Source organism: Hylobates moloch, unplaced genomic scaffold (assembly GCF_009828535.3).
Source record: "Hylobates moloch isolate HMO894 unplaced genomic scaffold, HMol_V3 SCAFFOLD_10, whole genome shotgun sequence".
In the NCBI taxonomy this organism is placed as follows: Eukaryota; Metazoa; Chordata; class Mammalia; order Primates; family Hylobatidae; genus Hylobates; species Hylobates moloch.
Genome location: NW_026652285.1, coordinates 100,624,428 through 100,639,715, shown reverse-complemented (window position 1 = coordinate 100,639,715; position 15,288 = coordinate 100,624,428). Strand labels below are relative to the sequence as shown.

General features: G+C 49.4%; 1 pseudogene; it reads right to left on the bottom strand.

Moving 5' to 3' along the window:
- Nucleotides 1-7,367: 7,367 nt before the first annotated feature.
- On the bottom strand, nt 7,368-9,191 carry LOC116475472 (protein PAT1 homolog 1-like; annotated as a pseudogene).
- Nucleotides 9,192-15,288: the final 6,097 nt, after the last annotated feature.

Below are 15,288 nucleotides of genomic sequence, written 5' to 3'. Positions count from 1 at the left end.
GAGACAGAGCGAGACTCTGCCTCAAAAAAAAAAAAAAAAAAATTATCCGGGCGTGGTGGTGCATGCCTGTAATCCTAGCTACTCAAGAGGCTGAGGCATGAGAATTGCATGAACCTGGAAGGCAGAGGTTGCCGTGAGCCAAGATTGCAACACTGCACTCCACCCTGGAGGAAAGAGCGAGACTCCATCTCCAAAAATGCGGAGCATGGATTGGAAAGACAAGAAAGCATGTAGAGAGAGGAGGCCTTTGCAATATTAACTGTAAATAAAATTTGGGGGTGGGGGGTGGCAGGCATGGTGGCTCATGCCTGTAATCCCAGCACTTTAGGAGACTGAGGTGGGAGGATTACCTGAGCTCAGGAGTTTGAGACCAGACTAAGCAACATGGGGAGGCCCCATCTCTTAAAAAAAAAAAAAAAAGGGTGGGAGGCTGGGCAGGGTCTCTCACATCTGTAATCCCAGCACTTTGGGAGGCCGAGGCAGGCAGATGACTTGAGGTCAGGAGTTCCAGACCAGCCTGGCCAATAGGCAAAACCCCATCTCTACTAAAAATACAAAAAAATTAGCCAGGCATGGTGGCAGCCACCTGTAATCCCAGCTACTCGGGAGGCTGAGACAGGAGAATTGCTCGAACCCAGAAAGCAGAGGTTGCAGTGAGCAGGGATCCCACCACTGCACTCCAGTCTGGACCACAGAGTGAGACTCCATCTCAAAAAAATAAAAAGGCCGGGCACGGTGGCTCACGCCTGTAATCCCAGCACTTTGGGAGGCCGAGGCGGGCGGATCACAAGGTCAGGAGATCGAGACCATCCTGGCTAACACGGTGAAACCCCGTCTCTACTAAAAAAAAAAATACAAAAAATTAGCCGGGCGAGGTGGCGGGCGCCTGTGGTCCCAGCTACTCTGGAGGCTGAGCGAGGAGAATGGCGTGAACCCGGGAGGCGGAGCTTGCAGTGAGCCGAGATCGCGCCACTGCACTCCAGCCTGGGCCACAGAGCGAGACTCCATCTCAAAGAAAAAAAAAAAAATTGCCGGGCATGTTGGCTCATGCCTGTAATCTCAGCACTTTTGGAGGCTGAGGTGGGAGGACTGCTTGAAACCTGGAGTTTGAAACCCGCCTGGGTGACACAGGGGACACCATCTCTACAAAACATTTTTAAAAATTAGTTGGGCATGGTGGCACATGCCTGTAGTTCCAGCTACTCAGGAGGCTGAGGTGGGAGGGTCGCTTGAGCCTGGGAGTTCGAGACTGCAGTGAGCCATGATTGTGCCACTGTACTCAAGCCTGGGTGAAATAGTGAGACTCTATCTCAAAAAATAAACATAAATAAATAAATAAACATAAATATACATATATTTTTATACATATATATTATATATAATATACCCAGGCTAGAGTGCAGTGGCATGATTACAGCTCACTGAAGCCTCAAGCTCCTGAGCCCGAACGATCCTCCCTCCTCAGCCTCTTGAGTAGCTAAGACTGCTGGTGCGGGTCACCAAGCCCGGCTAATTTTTTTTTTTTTTTTTTTTTTTGAGACAGGCTCACTATGTTTCCCAGGCTGGTCTGGAACTCCTGGTCTCAAGTGATTCTCCCACCTCCCATGAAGGTGCATCAGTCTCCTGAGTAGCTGGGAATACAAGCACAAGCCACTGCACCTGGTTGTAATATAAACTTGTATGAGATTGTTCTATCACTGCCTGCTGGCCACCCCAGTGTCCCCACTGGACGGTGGATTCCTTGTGGACTAGGGTGATATCACAGTTATTTCTGTATCTCCAGTAGCCAAACCAACCTATACACGGTAGACAATCAACAAAAAAAATGTTGAATGAATGTATGGATTAATAATACTATTAATAATGCCACCTAGTACATTAAGTGGGAGGGAGGTAGTATCCATGGGAAGGAAGGCAGCATTCCAGAGAATGCCCTGGGTACCCCCTTGTAGAGCTCACCCCCTCCCTGCAGGAGAGGACGTTAGCCAAGCAGCATCCCAGCTCCCAATCCTCCTGCGAGCCATCAGTCAGGAACAGCTTCAGCCTCTTGGAGGTGAGCACGGAGCAGTTGGGGATTGTGGACAGGGGTCGGGGAAGCCCAGGCTGGGCCCCGCTTCCCTGGGTCACCTGGAGTAAATATCGCCATCAATGGTTCTCAAACCAGAGTCACAGGCTTGTTAAAACACAGATTACAGGAACCAGTTCTCTAAAAGTTTCTGATTCAATAGGTTTGAGATGGGGCCAGAAAATTTGCATTTCTTTGTTGTCGTTGTTATTGTCATTGTTTTTGAGACAGAGTTTCGCACTTGTTGCCCAGGCTGGAGGGCAGTGGCGTTGATCTCGGCTCACTGCAACCTCCACACCTCTAGGTTCAATCGATTCTCCTGCCTCAGCCTCCTGAGTAGCTGGGATTATAGGCACCTGCCACCACGCCTGGCTAATTTTTTTGTATTTTTAGAAGAGATGAGGTTTCATCACATTGGCCAGGCTGGTTTCGAACTCCTGACCTCAGGTGATCCACCCGCCTCGGCCTACCAAAGCCCAGGGATTACAAGAGTGAGCCACTGCACTCGGCCAAAAATTTGCATTTCTAATAAATGTCCAGGTGATGCTGGTGCTACTGGCCAAGGATCACATTTGGAGAACCACAGAAGTATTCACCAGACCCACAGGCTACCCCGAAGCTCAGAGGCTATGAGTCTGTCTGATATCTGCATCCCCCACCTCCCCAGTCCCCATGGAGAGTTGAGAGGAACTCCTGCTCTGGCCAAAATGGAGCTGATGGTTTACACAGAAACATCCAGGAGTATGTGCATTTCAGAAAACAAGGGCAACCTGAGAAATTCCCTTGCCCCAAACACACAAACCACCCCAAACCAGAAACAGTGTTCATCCTCCACTCGTCTCTAGAGTGTCCACTTCAGGAGTGCAGGGGCTGGGCCTGGGCCAGGATCTCCAGCCCCTGCAACTGTGGGAACCCTCCAGGCCAAGTTCAGATGCTCCCTCCTCCCTGAGGCCTGCTGTGGCTCCCGCTTCTCAGGATGCATTGATGGCTCCCTCCTGGGTATGGGTCCCAATATCCCTGCTGTGAGCACTCGTGTGTGTACGGAAATCCTGTGCCACCTCCTACTGGGTGCTGTCTTCAGGCAAGGACCACTTCTTCATGTCCCACAGAACCTAGCACAAAATAGATGCTCTAAGAGTTTCACTTTAAAAGTCCAATGAAGGATCAACTAAACTTTAAAGACTTCTTTTGGGGGGCTGGGCATAGTGTGGCTGAAGCCTGTAATCCTAGCACTTTGGGAGACTGAGGCGGGCTTGAGCCCAGGAGTTCAAGACCAGCCTGGGCAACACGGTGTCTCTACAAAAAATACAAAACTTAAAGCCAGGCGCGGTGGCTCACGCCTATAATCCCAGCACTTTGGGAGGCCAAGACGAGCAGATCGAGAAGTCAGGAGATCGAGACCATCCTGGCTAACACAGTGAAACCCTGTCTCTACTAAAAATACAAAAAAATTAGCCAGGCATGGTGGCAGGCACCTGTAGTCCCAGCTTCTCGGCAGGCTGAGGCAGGAGAATGGTGTGAACCCGGGAGGTGGAGCTTGCGGTAAACCGAGATTGCGCCACTACACTCCAGCCTGGGCAACAGAGCGAGACTCCGTCTCAAAAAAAAAAAAAAATATGTACAAACCTTAGCCAGATGTGGTGACACTAACCTGTAGTCCCAGCTATTTGGGAGGCTGAGGTAGGAGGATCACTCGAGCCTGGGGAGGTTGAGGCTGCAGTGAGTAGTGATCGTGCCACTGCGTTCCAGCCTGGGTGACAGAGTGAGACCTCATCTCAAAAACAAAAAAACAAACAAAAAAAAACTTCTAAAAACTTTCAGACTTTTGGGTCTAAAAGTAATATTAAAAATTTGGGAGCAACCTAAATATGCATCAACAGAGGAATTAATTAACATAGTACATCTATGTTATCTATATACCAGTTTAAAAGCATTAGGTACATCCATAGGTAATAATAGGAGAAGATCCCCAAGACATACCATATGATCCTATGTATGCTAAAACATAAACTGTAGGAGCCGGGCATGGTGACTCATGCCTGTAATCCCAATACTTTGGGAGGCCTAGATGGGAGGATCACTTGAGGCCAGAAGTTTGAGACCAGCCTGGCCAACATGGTGAAACTCTGTCTCTACTAGAAATACAAAAATTAGCCAGGTGTGGTGGTGCACACCTGTGATCTCACCTACTGGGGAGGCTGAAGCATGAGAATTGCTTGAACGTGGGAGGCAGAGGTTGCAGTGATCCAAGATCACACCACTGCACTCTAGCCTGGGCAAAAGAGCGACACTCTGTTTAAAAAAAAAAAAAAAGATAGGAAATCTTGTCAAAAGGGTTAGGCCAGCTTATACTCAACCAACAGTTTTTTTTTTTTCAGATGCTAACTGCTGTTTTATTATTATTATTATTATTATTATTTATTAATTAGAGATGGGGTCTTGCTATGTTGCCCAGGCTGGTTGCGAACTCCTGAGCTCAAGTGATCCTCCTGCTTCAGTCTCCCAAAGTGCTGGGGTTACAGGCATGAGCCACTGTGCTGGCCTATTAACTGCTGTTGACCTTTTAATGTGCACCTTACAGACTTTTCAAGGCAAATTAAAATATTTTTAACTTAAATCAACTCATATTACACTTATTATTCAACAACCTTTTTCTCTGATTTAACATGGCACAGGTACAGCTGTCTTTCTGTGTTGGAGCCCCAACCAACAGTTTCTGAGAATGCATAAACTCACCCAGTGTTTACTGTGTTATAAACAACAGGAGGGATTTTGCCAGTCTTTCAAGCAACGAATATGCCCTCTGCTAGACAAACTATCCCCATGTGCAGAAAACTGAAAGTTTCTCAATTCTCTTTAAGAGATTAGTTTCTTTATTTTGTTTTGTTTGAAACAGGGTCTCGCTTTTTCACCCAAGGTAGATAGGAGAATTGCTAGAACCTGGGAGGCGGAGGTTACAATGAGCTGAGATGGCACCACTGTACTCCAGCCTGGGTGACAGAGCAAGACTCTGTCTCAGAAAGAAAAAAAAAAATGGAAATGTATTGTCTGGCAGTTCTGGAGGCTGGAGTTCAAGATCAAGGTGTCTGCAGTGCTGTGCTCCTTCTGAAGGTGCCAGGGAAGGATGTATTCCCAACCTTGTTCTAACTTCTGGTGGTTCCTTGGCAGCATAACTCCAGCCTCCATCTGGTGTTCTGTGTGTGTGCCTGTGTCCAAATTTCCCCTTTTTGTAAGGACATCAGATATACTGGATTAGGGACCCACTCTACTTCAGTAGGGCCCCATCTTAACAGATTACATTTACAATGACCCTATATCCAAATGAGCGGCCGGGTGCAGTGGCTCATGCCTGTAATCCCAGCACTTTGGGAGGCGGAGGCGGGCAGATCGTGAGGTCAGGAGTTCAAGACCAGCCTGGCCAACATGGCAAAACCCCATCTCTACTAAAAATATAAAAATTAGCTGGGCATGGTGGCATGCACCTGTAGTCCCAGCTACTCAGGGAGGCTGAGGCAGGAGAATTGCTTGAACCAGGAGGTGGAGGTTGCAGTGAGCTGAGATCGTGCCACTGCACTCCAGCCTGGGCAACAGAGCTAGACTTTGTCTCAAAAAAAAACAAAACAAAACAAAACAAAATAAGGTCACATTCTGAGGTACTAGGGGTAAGAACTTCAACACATGAATTCAGGGAGGATGCAATTCAACCCATAACAGAATGTATAAGTTTAGTTTAAGGATTATAATAAAATAAACACTAGCAGAGCCAGGACGCAGCTTAAGAAAGAAAAGAGGCTGGGCACAGTGGCTCAGGCCTGTAATCCCAGCACTTTGGGAGGTCAAGGAGGGCAGATCACTTGAGTTCAGAAGTTCGAGACCAGCCTGGCCAACATGGTGAAACCCCATCTCTACTAAAAAAATACAAAAATTAGCTGAGCATGGTGGCACATGCCTGTAATCCCAGCTACTCGGGAGGCTGAGGCAGGAGAATTGCTTGAACCCAGGAGGCGGAGGTTGCAGTGAGCCGAGATGGTACCACTGCACTCCAGCCTGGGTGACAGAGCAAGATTCTGTCTCAAAAAAAAAAAAAAAAGGAAAGGAAAGAGATTAAAAAATAATTTCAGGCTGGATGTGGTGGCACACACCTATAATCTTAGCACTTTGGGAGCCAAGGAGGGCGGATCACTTGAGCCCAGGAGTTCAAGACCAGTCTAGGCAGCATACTGAGACTTCATCTCTACAAAAAAATAAACAAAAAACCCAGCCATCACAGTGTGTGCCTGTGGTCCCAGCTACTTGGGAGGCTGAGGTAGGAAGATCACCTGAGATTGGGGAGGTGGAGGCTATAGTGAACTGTGATCAAGCCACTGCACTCCTGCCTGAGTGATAGAATGATACTATCTCAAAAAAAAAAAAGTACATTTTTTTTTTTCTTTTTGAGACAGAATTTCGCTCTTGTTGCCCAGGCTGGAGTTCAATGGCACGTACGATCTCGGCTCACCGCAACCACCACCTCCCAGGTTCAAGCAATTCTTCTGCCTCAGCCTCCCAAGTGGCTGGGATTACAGGCATGCACCACCACGCTCAGCTAATTTTGTATTTTTAGTAGAGACGGGGTTTCTCCACGTTGGTCAGACCAGTCTCGAACTCCCGACCTCAGGTGATCCGCCTACCTCAGCCTCCCTAGGTGCTGGGATTACAGGCACGAGCCACCACGCCCGGCCTAAAAAGGTCCAAATTTTATATCATCTGCAGCTGTGAATAAAGGTTCTCACTATTAGTTGCCATCAAGAATTTCAGAGACTACCATTACAAAGCCTATTTCTCCTGATAAAAAGTTATCAGAAATTGTGTGTAGCTGTTTCAAACATGAAATCTGACATAAAAAGTTATTTTCATAGAAGCAAGCTCACATTTCACATGTATTTAGCTACAGTGTCTCGTTCTGTCACCTAGGCTGGAGTGCAGTGCTGTGATCATAGCCCATTGCAGGCTTGAACTCCTGGGTTAAAATGATCCTCCCACCTCAGCCTCCCAAGTAGCTGGGACTACAGATGCACACCACCACACTCGGCTATTTTTAACTTATTTATTTATTTATTTTGAGATCAAGTCTCGCTCCGTTGCCCAGGCTGGAGTGCATTGGCGCAGTCTCAGCTCACTGCAACCTCCGCCTCCCAGGTTCAAGCGATTCTCCTGCCTCAGCCTCCCCAGCAGCTGGAACTACAGGCGCACGCCACCAAGCCTGGCTAATTTTTTGTATTTTTACTAGAGACGGGGTTTCACCGTGTTAGCCAGGATGGTCTCGATCTCTTGACCTCATGATCTGCCTGCCTCGGCCTCCCAAAGTGCTGAGATTACAGATTTGAGCCACTGCGCTCGGCCATGACAAGAGTTTTTCTCTTCTTGTTTCAAACTTTTGTTTCATCATCCTCACTCCAAGATGTCACAACAGCATCAATCATTTTTTGCTGATTATTTACACTAGAAACAGCTTTCCCAAAGAGCCCGCAAATTGAACTGGATTATAGGCGCGCTCCAGTTTGGCCACCTAAGGGGTGATGAGCTTGGTGCGCTTCTTTTTCGGGCCATCACCTTATATTTCTTCAGCAGCTGACAGTTTTTCCAAGTAATTCTGGTAATAAAAATCATCCAGGTAGGGATCAGTGCTTTGCAGTTGCATCATCTGGATTTTAGGGACCCAATCCTTTTCCCGCTGCAACATGAGATTGGCATATGGATCCTTTCAGAGATGATCTTGATGACTGTTCCATTGACTTCCTCTATCTCCTGCACCATTGAGATTCTGATGCTGATTTCTATTCCGTTGCTGTCTCTGATGCAAGAGTCGACAGTGCTGTGGATGAAAGTGAGTTGCATCTGGTCTAAACATTGGGGCCTGAGATCTTAGGTTTTAAAGGTGAAGTCCTGGGCCAGGAGGGTGCTGCTGTGGAGGTGGTGCAGCAGGGGTGGAGCACTAAAGAAGGCAAATAAGCCTGGTGCTGGGGGAAGCATCTGCCCAACTGGCCCTTGTAGTAAGCTGGGATTCATAGCAGCAAGTAGACTACCAACAAATCCAGGGACTCATGCGAACTGGCTGGGAGGCATATATCCAGGCTGCAGCGGGACACAGCAGAGCTGACTTGGAGATGTCCTGTCACTATAGGGAGCAGGATAATGCGGTGGCATTGGGGGCTGAATAGGGACAGGCTTCGGACACAGAAAATGTTGGGCGAGACTGGATACAGCCATCTGCTTAGGTGGGGTGCCTATGGGGACAGCTCTAACAGGAGGACTGCCAATGATAGGTGAAGGTGACCGCCTTGGTAATCCATATTCAGAAAGGTCCCGATCATCTTCTGGACCCTGGGGGCCTCTGAGGCAAGGCACATTCTAATATAGACACTGTAGGCATTTCCTGAGTGAGCAGTAGTCTTTGGACTCCTCTCAGAACTTCAGATCCATCCCAGATACTGGAATTCAGACTTCCTGGTTGGGGTTATAAAACTGGCCTGGTTTGCACTGCCCTCATGATAGCAGGATCTTCTAGTTCATTTTCAATCACCATCTTACTGAGCCTTTCTGCCAGATTCTCCTCATGGTCACCCAACAAGTCCATTTCATCCCTCTCTCCATTGCCTGTCTGTTCAATAACTGCCACTGGTTGCTTTTCTTCCAGTTCAGCCAGGCACTCATGTGCTTCCTGCCAAATATTAATTGCACCTGACCTGAATGTCTTATCACTGAATTGTTCAATTTCCTCATCTTCTTTTCCCAGGCCCTGAAATGCATCTTCAATTTCATCCACTGGACAATCTTCCAAAGACTCTTGGGAAGGGAGGGAGGGAGTCAGGAGAAGAGTAGGGAAGAGAGGGAAGAAGCACTGACTCCCCGGGCTCAGGTCCTCCACCGACTCGGGACCCCCGGCTGCTGCCATACGCCCAGTTGCAATTATATTTAAAGACTTAGGCCAGCCGGGCGCGGTGGCTCACGCCTGTAATCCCAGCACTTTGGGAGGCCGAGGTGGGAGGATCATCTGAGGTCAGGAGTTCAAGACCAGACTGGCCAACACGGTGAAACCCTTTCTCTACTAAAAATAAAAAAATTAGCCGGGCCTGGTGGCACACACCTGTAATCCCAGCTACTCCAGAGGCTGAGGCAGGAGAATTGCTTGAACCCAGGAGGCGGAGGTTGCAGTGAGCCAAAATTGCGCCACTGCACTCCAGCCTGAGTGACAAAGCAAGACTCTGTCTCAAAAAAAAAAAAAAAAAAGACTTGGGCCGGGCGTGATGGCTCATGCCTGTAATCTCAGCACTATGGGAGGCCAAGGTGGGTATATCATTTGAGGTCAGAAGTTTGAGACCAGCCCGGTCAACATGGTGAAACCCTATCTCTACTAAAAATACCAAAAAAAAGAAAAAAAAAAAAAAAAGCCGGCCGTGGTGGCACATGCCTGTATTCCCAGCTACTTGGGAGGCTAAGGTAGGAGGATTGCTTGAACCAGGAGGCAGAGGTTGCAGTGAGCCAAAATTGCACCACTGCACTCCAGCCTGGACGACTGAGCAAGGCTCCATCTCAAAAAAAAAGCTGTCACAGATGCCAGTAGGAGAACAGGTTAGTTGCAAACAGATGGGAAGTATTGAAATTTGTGAAGATGGAGCTGGGGAGCCACCCCCAGGAGCGATGCACACTAGCCTCCTCCTTCCTGGGCCAGCTGCACCTTGGGCACACGGGACCAGAACTCCTCTAGCGGGAGGTCCATGGGTCCCCTATCCAAGACAAGCAGTGGTGCCCTCTGCAGCTGACTGCTTAAGTGGATGTCCAGAGTGGGGACGCCCACCTTGGCCAAGCTAGCTCATCAGAACAACATGTTCACTTTCCACAGGAACCATGGACATAAAATAGAATCCTGCCCCGCACACGCCACCATAGGCCCTGCCCAGCTGCCCCAAAGAGGGTGGTGATCAACATTTATTGGCTCACTTACCAATAAATCACACTGAGTGCCCATAGCACACCGCTGCAGAGGAGGCTGAGCCCAGCCTGGCTCTGAGGATGAGTCTGCTTGGCCTGTTGATAATCCCACCTCCTTGTCAGTGATTGTCAACACTTGGTTCAGAAATGGACACGTGACTCTATTTGGGCCAATGTGGAGAGGCTGGCTGGGGTTCTTTCTTCAAAAGCATCTAGAAGTGACTTTTTTTTTTTTTTTTTTTTTGAGACAGAGTCTTGCTCTGTCGCCCAGGCTGGAGTGCAGTGGCACGATCTCAGCTCACTGCAAGCTTCGCCTCCCAAGTTCACGCCATTCTCCCACCTCAGCCTCCTGAGTAGCTGGGACTACAGGCGCCCACCACCACACTTGGCTAATTTTGCTTTTGTATTTTTAGTAGAGACGGGGTTTCACTGTGTTAGCTAGTATAGTCTCGATCTCCTGACCTTGTGATCAGCCTGCCTCGGCCTCGCAAAGTGCTGGGATTACAGACGTGAGCCACCACGCCGAGCCTAGAAGTGACTCTTTTTTTTGAGATGGAGTCTTGCTCTGTCACCCAAACTGGAGTGCAGTGGTGCAATCTCGGCTCACTGCAACCTCTGCCTCTCAGGTTCAAGTGATTCTCCTGCCTCAGCCTCCTGAGTAGCTGAGATTACAGGTGCCTGCCAGCTAATTTCGGCATTTTTAGTAGAGATGGGGTTTCCCTATGTTGGCCAGGCTGGTCTCAAACTCCTGACCTCCAGTGACCCATCCACCTCGGCCTCCCAAAGTGCTGGGATTACAGCTTTGCACTCTGTGTTATGTCAGCCTGCACATGGTCTTCTTAAGTCAGTTTGAGTTAGTCCCTTATAGCAAAAAGCATCCTTACTCACAGCTCTGGGACAATCAGAAGACCAGATAATCAAATACCATTCACTGTGCCTTACCCGCATTCTACAAAGCAGTATTGTCCTCACTTGCAATGGAGAAATGAAGGTTCAGAGAGGCTAAGTAACATGCCCAAGATCACACATTCCCCACGCCATGTCAGGACTATAGCCCACGTGGGACCCAGTCCAGATTCCACGTTCTTTATTCTGGCAACATGCCAGCAAAGAAGAAAGCGAAAGAACTTTAAAAGCAGACAAAGGAGCTCAGGAAACTCTGCAGTTTGGGGCACTCAGCAAAGGGGCCGATAGCCCCTGACTTTAGCACACAGGGAGCCAGAAGCACTTACAATTCGAGTTTACAAGAGAAAGTACTACTTGCTACTTAAAAAGTCAGGGGACAGATTTTTATAAAAGCCGTCACCTTGGCAAGGCGCGGTGGCTCACACCAGTAATCCCAGCACTTTGGGAGGCTGAGGTGGGTGGAATTGCTTGAGCTCAGGAGTTCAAGAGCAGCCTGGTCAACATGGTGAAACCCAGTCTCTAATAAAAATACAAAAATTAGCTGGACGTTGTGTCTCACGCCTGTAATCCCAACTACTTGGGAGACTGAGGCAGGAGAATCACTTGAACCCAGGAGGTGGAGGTTGCAGTAAGCCGAGATCCCGCCACTGCACTCCAGCCTGGGCAACAGAGGGAGACTCATCTCAAAACAAAACAAAACAAAACACCAGCCTGAGCCTGGTGGCTCACACCTGTAATCCCAGAACTTTAGCAGGCTGAGGCAGGAGGATTGTTTGAGCTCAGGATTCAAGACCAGCCTGGGTAATATACCGAGATCTCATCCCTACAAAAAAATTTAAAAATTAGCCAGGGGTGGTGGCACGGGCCTATAGATCCAGCTACTTGGGAGGCTGAGGCAGGAGGATCAGTTGAGCCCAGGAGGTCAAGGCTGCAATGAGCTGTGGTTGCACCACTGTACTTTGGCGAGTACATCACTGCCTGGGTGATAGAGTAAGACAGAGTGAGACCCTGTCTCAAAAATAAATAAACAAAAATAAAAAAGGCCAGGTGCAGTGGCTCATGCCTATAATCCCAGCAGTTTAGGAGGCCAAGGCAAGAGGATCACTTGAGCTCAGGAGTTTGAGACCAGCCTGGGCAACATAGTGAGAACTGTCTCTACCAAAAAAAAAAAAAAAAGAGAGAGTAAAAAAAGTCAGGCCTCACCCATAGCCTACTAAATCAGAACCTTCAGAGAATTGGGAGCAGGCAGGAATGTGCCTTTTAACAGGTTCCTGTGGTGGAGGAGTATACAGCTTGAGGGGTTCTAAGCTTCTATCTCCAGCCCAGACTGGGGCCCCAAATTCCAGACTTCTGTATCCAGCTACTTACCTCACATACCCTTTTGGATCTCAATTTTTTCTTTTTTTTTGAGACAGTCTCTGTCACCCAGGCTGGAGTACAATTGCATGATCACAGCTTACTGCAATCTCTGCTCCCAGCTTCAAGCGATTCTCCTACCTCAGCCTACTGAGCAGCTGAGACTACAGGTGCCCACCACCACACCCAGCTAATTTTTTTTTTTTTTTGAAACTAAGTTTCACTCTTGTTGACCAGGCTGGAGTGCAATGGTGCGATCTCGGCTCCCTGCAGCCTCCACCTCCTGGGTTCAAGCGATTCTCCTGCCTCAGCCTCCTGAGTGGCTGGGATTACAGGCACCCACCACCACGCCCAACTAATTTTTGTATTTTTAGTAGAGACGGGGTTTCACCATGTTGGCCAGGCTGGTCTCGAACTGCTGACCTCAGGTGATCCACCCATCTCGACCTCCCAATGTGCTAGGATTATACGCGTGAGCCACCGCGCCCAGCCATGCTTGAATTATTACAGTGGGTTCCTAACTGGTCTCCCTGTTTCTTCCATGGACCTGCCTACAGTTTATTCTCAGCACAGTAGCCGGTGTGATCTTATAACACTACATGAGATCATGCCACATCTCTGCCAGATGATCATGTAAAAATGTAAGTTAGGTGGTTACTTCTTTGCCTCCATCTCTCTGGGTGCTCCATCTCAGAGTAAAAGCCAAAATGGCCTTCATGGCCATCCCTTCTCTGGCCCCAACCTTGGCTCTATCAACTCTAGACACTGGCTCCTCCTCTCTTCTGCACTGTCAGTCCTGCTCCTGCCTCAGGACCTTTGCATATGCTGTTCCTTCTGCTTGGAAGCTCTTCCTTTTGCTATCCCCAAGGCTCAGCCCCTCCCCTCCTTAAAGTCTTTTTTTTTGTCTCTTTTTTTTTTTTGAGACGGAGTCTCACACTGTCACCCAGGCTGGAGTGCAGTGGTGTGATCTCAGCTCACTGCAACCTCCGCCTCCCAGGTTCAAGCAGTTCTCTGCCTCAGCCTCCCAAGTAGCTGGGACTACAGGCGCCCACCACCACGCCTGGCTAATTTTTGTATTTTTAGTAGAGATGGGGTTTCACTCTCTTGGCCAGGCTGGTCTTGAACTCCTGACCTTGTGATCCACTTGCCTCAGCCTCCCAAAGTGGTGGGATTACAGGTGTGAGCCACCCTGCCTGGTGAAGTCTTTTGTTTTTGAGATGGAGTCTCACTCTGTCGCCCAGGCTGGAGTGCAGTGGTGCAAGCTCAGCTCACTGCAACCTCCATCTCCCGGGTTCAAGCGATTCTCCTGCTTCAGTCTCCTGAGTAGCTGGCATTACAGGCGCCAACTACCACACCTGGCTAATTTTTGTATTTTTAATAGAGATGGGATTTCCCTATGTTGGCCAGGCTGGTCTCAAACTCCTGGCCTCCAGTGATCCATCTCCTTAGGCCTTCCAAAGTGCTAGGATTACAGGCGTGAGCAACTATGCCTGGCCCACTCCTGCGTCTTTGTTCAGGTGTTAACTTCTCAGATCTTACTTTGTATCTCCCCGCTTCTCATTTTTCTCTATAGCAATTCACACCCTCTAATCTTTCCTTGTTTTTGTCTGCATCCCTCATTAGGATGTCAGTTTTGGCCGGGTGTGGTGACAGAGTGAGACTCTGCCACAAAAAAAAGAAAAAAAAGAATGTCAGCTTAATGAGGTCAGGGGTTTTGTCAGTTTCATTCACTGCTGAATCCCCAGGGCCTAATCGTGGCCCATAGGAGGTGCTTAATAAAGGTTAACAAATGAATGAAGGGGACACCCGGAGCCTGGAGAGAAGTGAGTCGCTCAAGGTCATAGCCATCCAGAATGAGTGACTTTCATCTTAGAACGAATAAAGCACTGAGTCCACAGCTCCAGCCCAAGGTCTTTCTCACAGCCATGCCAGGTCCTGGACCTCAACCCCAGAACAGAGCCAAGGGATACCCCAACCTCAGGGAGTGCCTGTCAGACTCTGCCAGGACTGGGGTGTTCACACAACAAAGTCAGGGGGCCACATGGAAGAGGAGCAGGAATGGTGGAAGCCAAAGCACCCATGGCCAAGGCCAGGAGCCATCTCCCCTCCCACCCCTCCAGCTGCCTGAGTGCAGGCATGACAGACAGTGGCTGGGCCCAGAAGCCCGACTCTCTGGGGTCGGGGGAGAGGCCTGCAGTTCCCATCAGAAGAGCAGAAGACGCAGAGCTGCTGCGGGTCGCCCCAGCACCAAGGGGAGCTTCCCTATGGTCCACGCTCCCTTCCTGGTGTTGGCCCCGACCCAGCAGAGAGCATCCTGTCCAAGTCCAGGCTCTGCCACCTCGCGCCCTCTGGTGGCCACACTGGTTAGTGCCGGGGGAACCCAGGATCTCCCCCAGCCCCTCCCAGGCGGTTCCTCTTCCCCTAAGCCAGGGTTTCAGCTGCACGAGAGATGATCCAAAGGGCTGGGGGACATCAGCAGCCCTTGGACTGGCTGGGCCCACCCTGACCAGCAAGGTGAGGCTGGTAATGACTTTGGGGATGACCACATCAGCCCTACCAGGTGAGCACTCACTGTGGGCCAGGCTGAGACCAGGCCACTCTATACCCAACCAGCCACAGTGACCAAACAGTAGACCAAGGCCCAGGGAAGGGATGGCACCCACCCAAGATCGGCCAGCACAGAGGTGATGCTGGACTGGCCTGACTCCTTGCCTGCCCTCCCCTCTCTGTCCCTCTAAATGCTCAACCATAGATCAGGAAGCCTCCTCCCAGGCCAGCTGAGATGCAGAGGCTCAGCCATGAGTTTAAAAATATCAAGTAAAAATACAAAGATTAGCCAGGCATGGTGGCACATGCCTGTAATCCCAGCTACTAAGGAGGCTGAGGAAGGAGAATCACTTCAATCCAAGAGGCGGAGGCTGCAGTGAGCCGAGATCACACCACTGCACTCCAGCCTGGGTGACAGAGCGAGACTCCGTCTTAAAAACAAA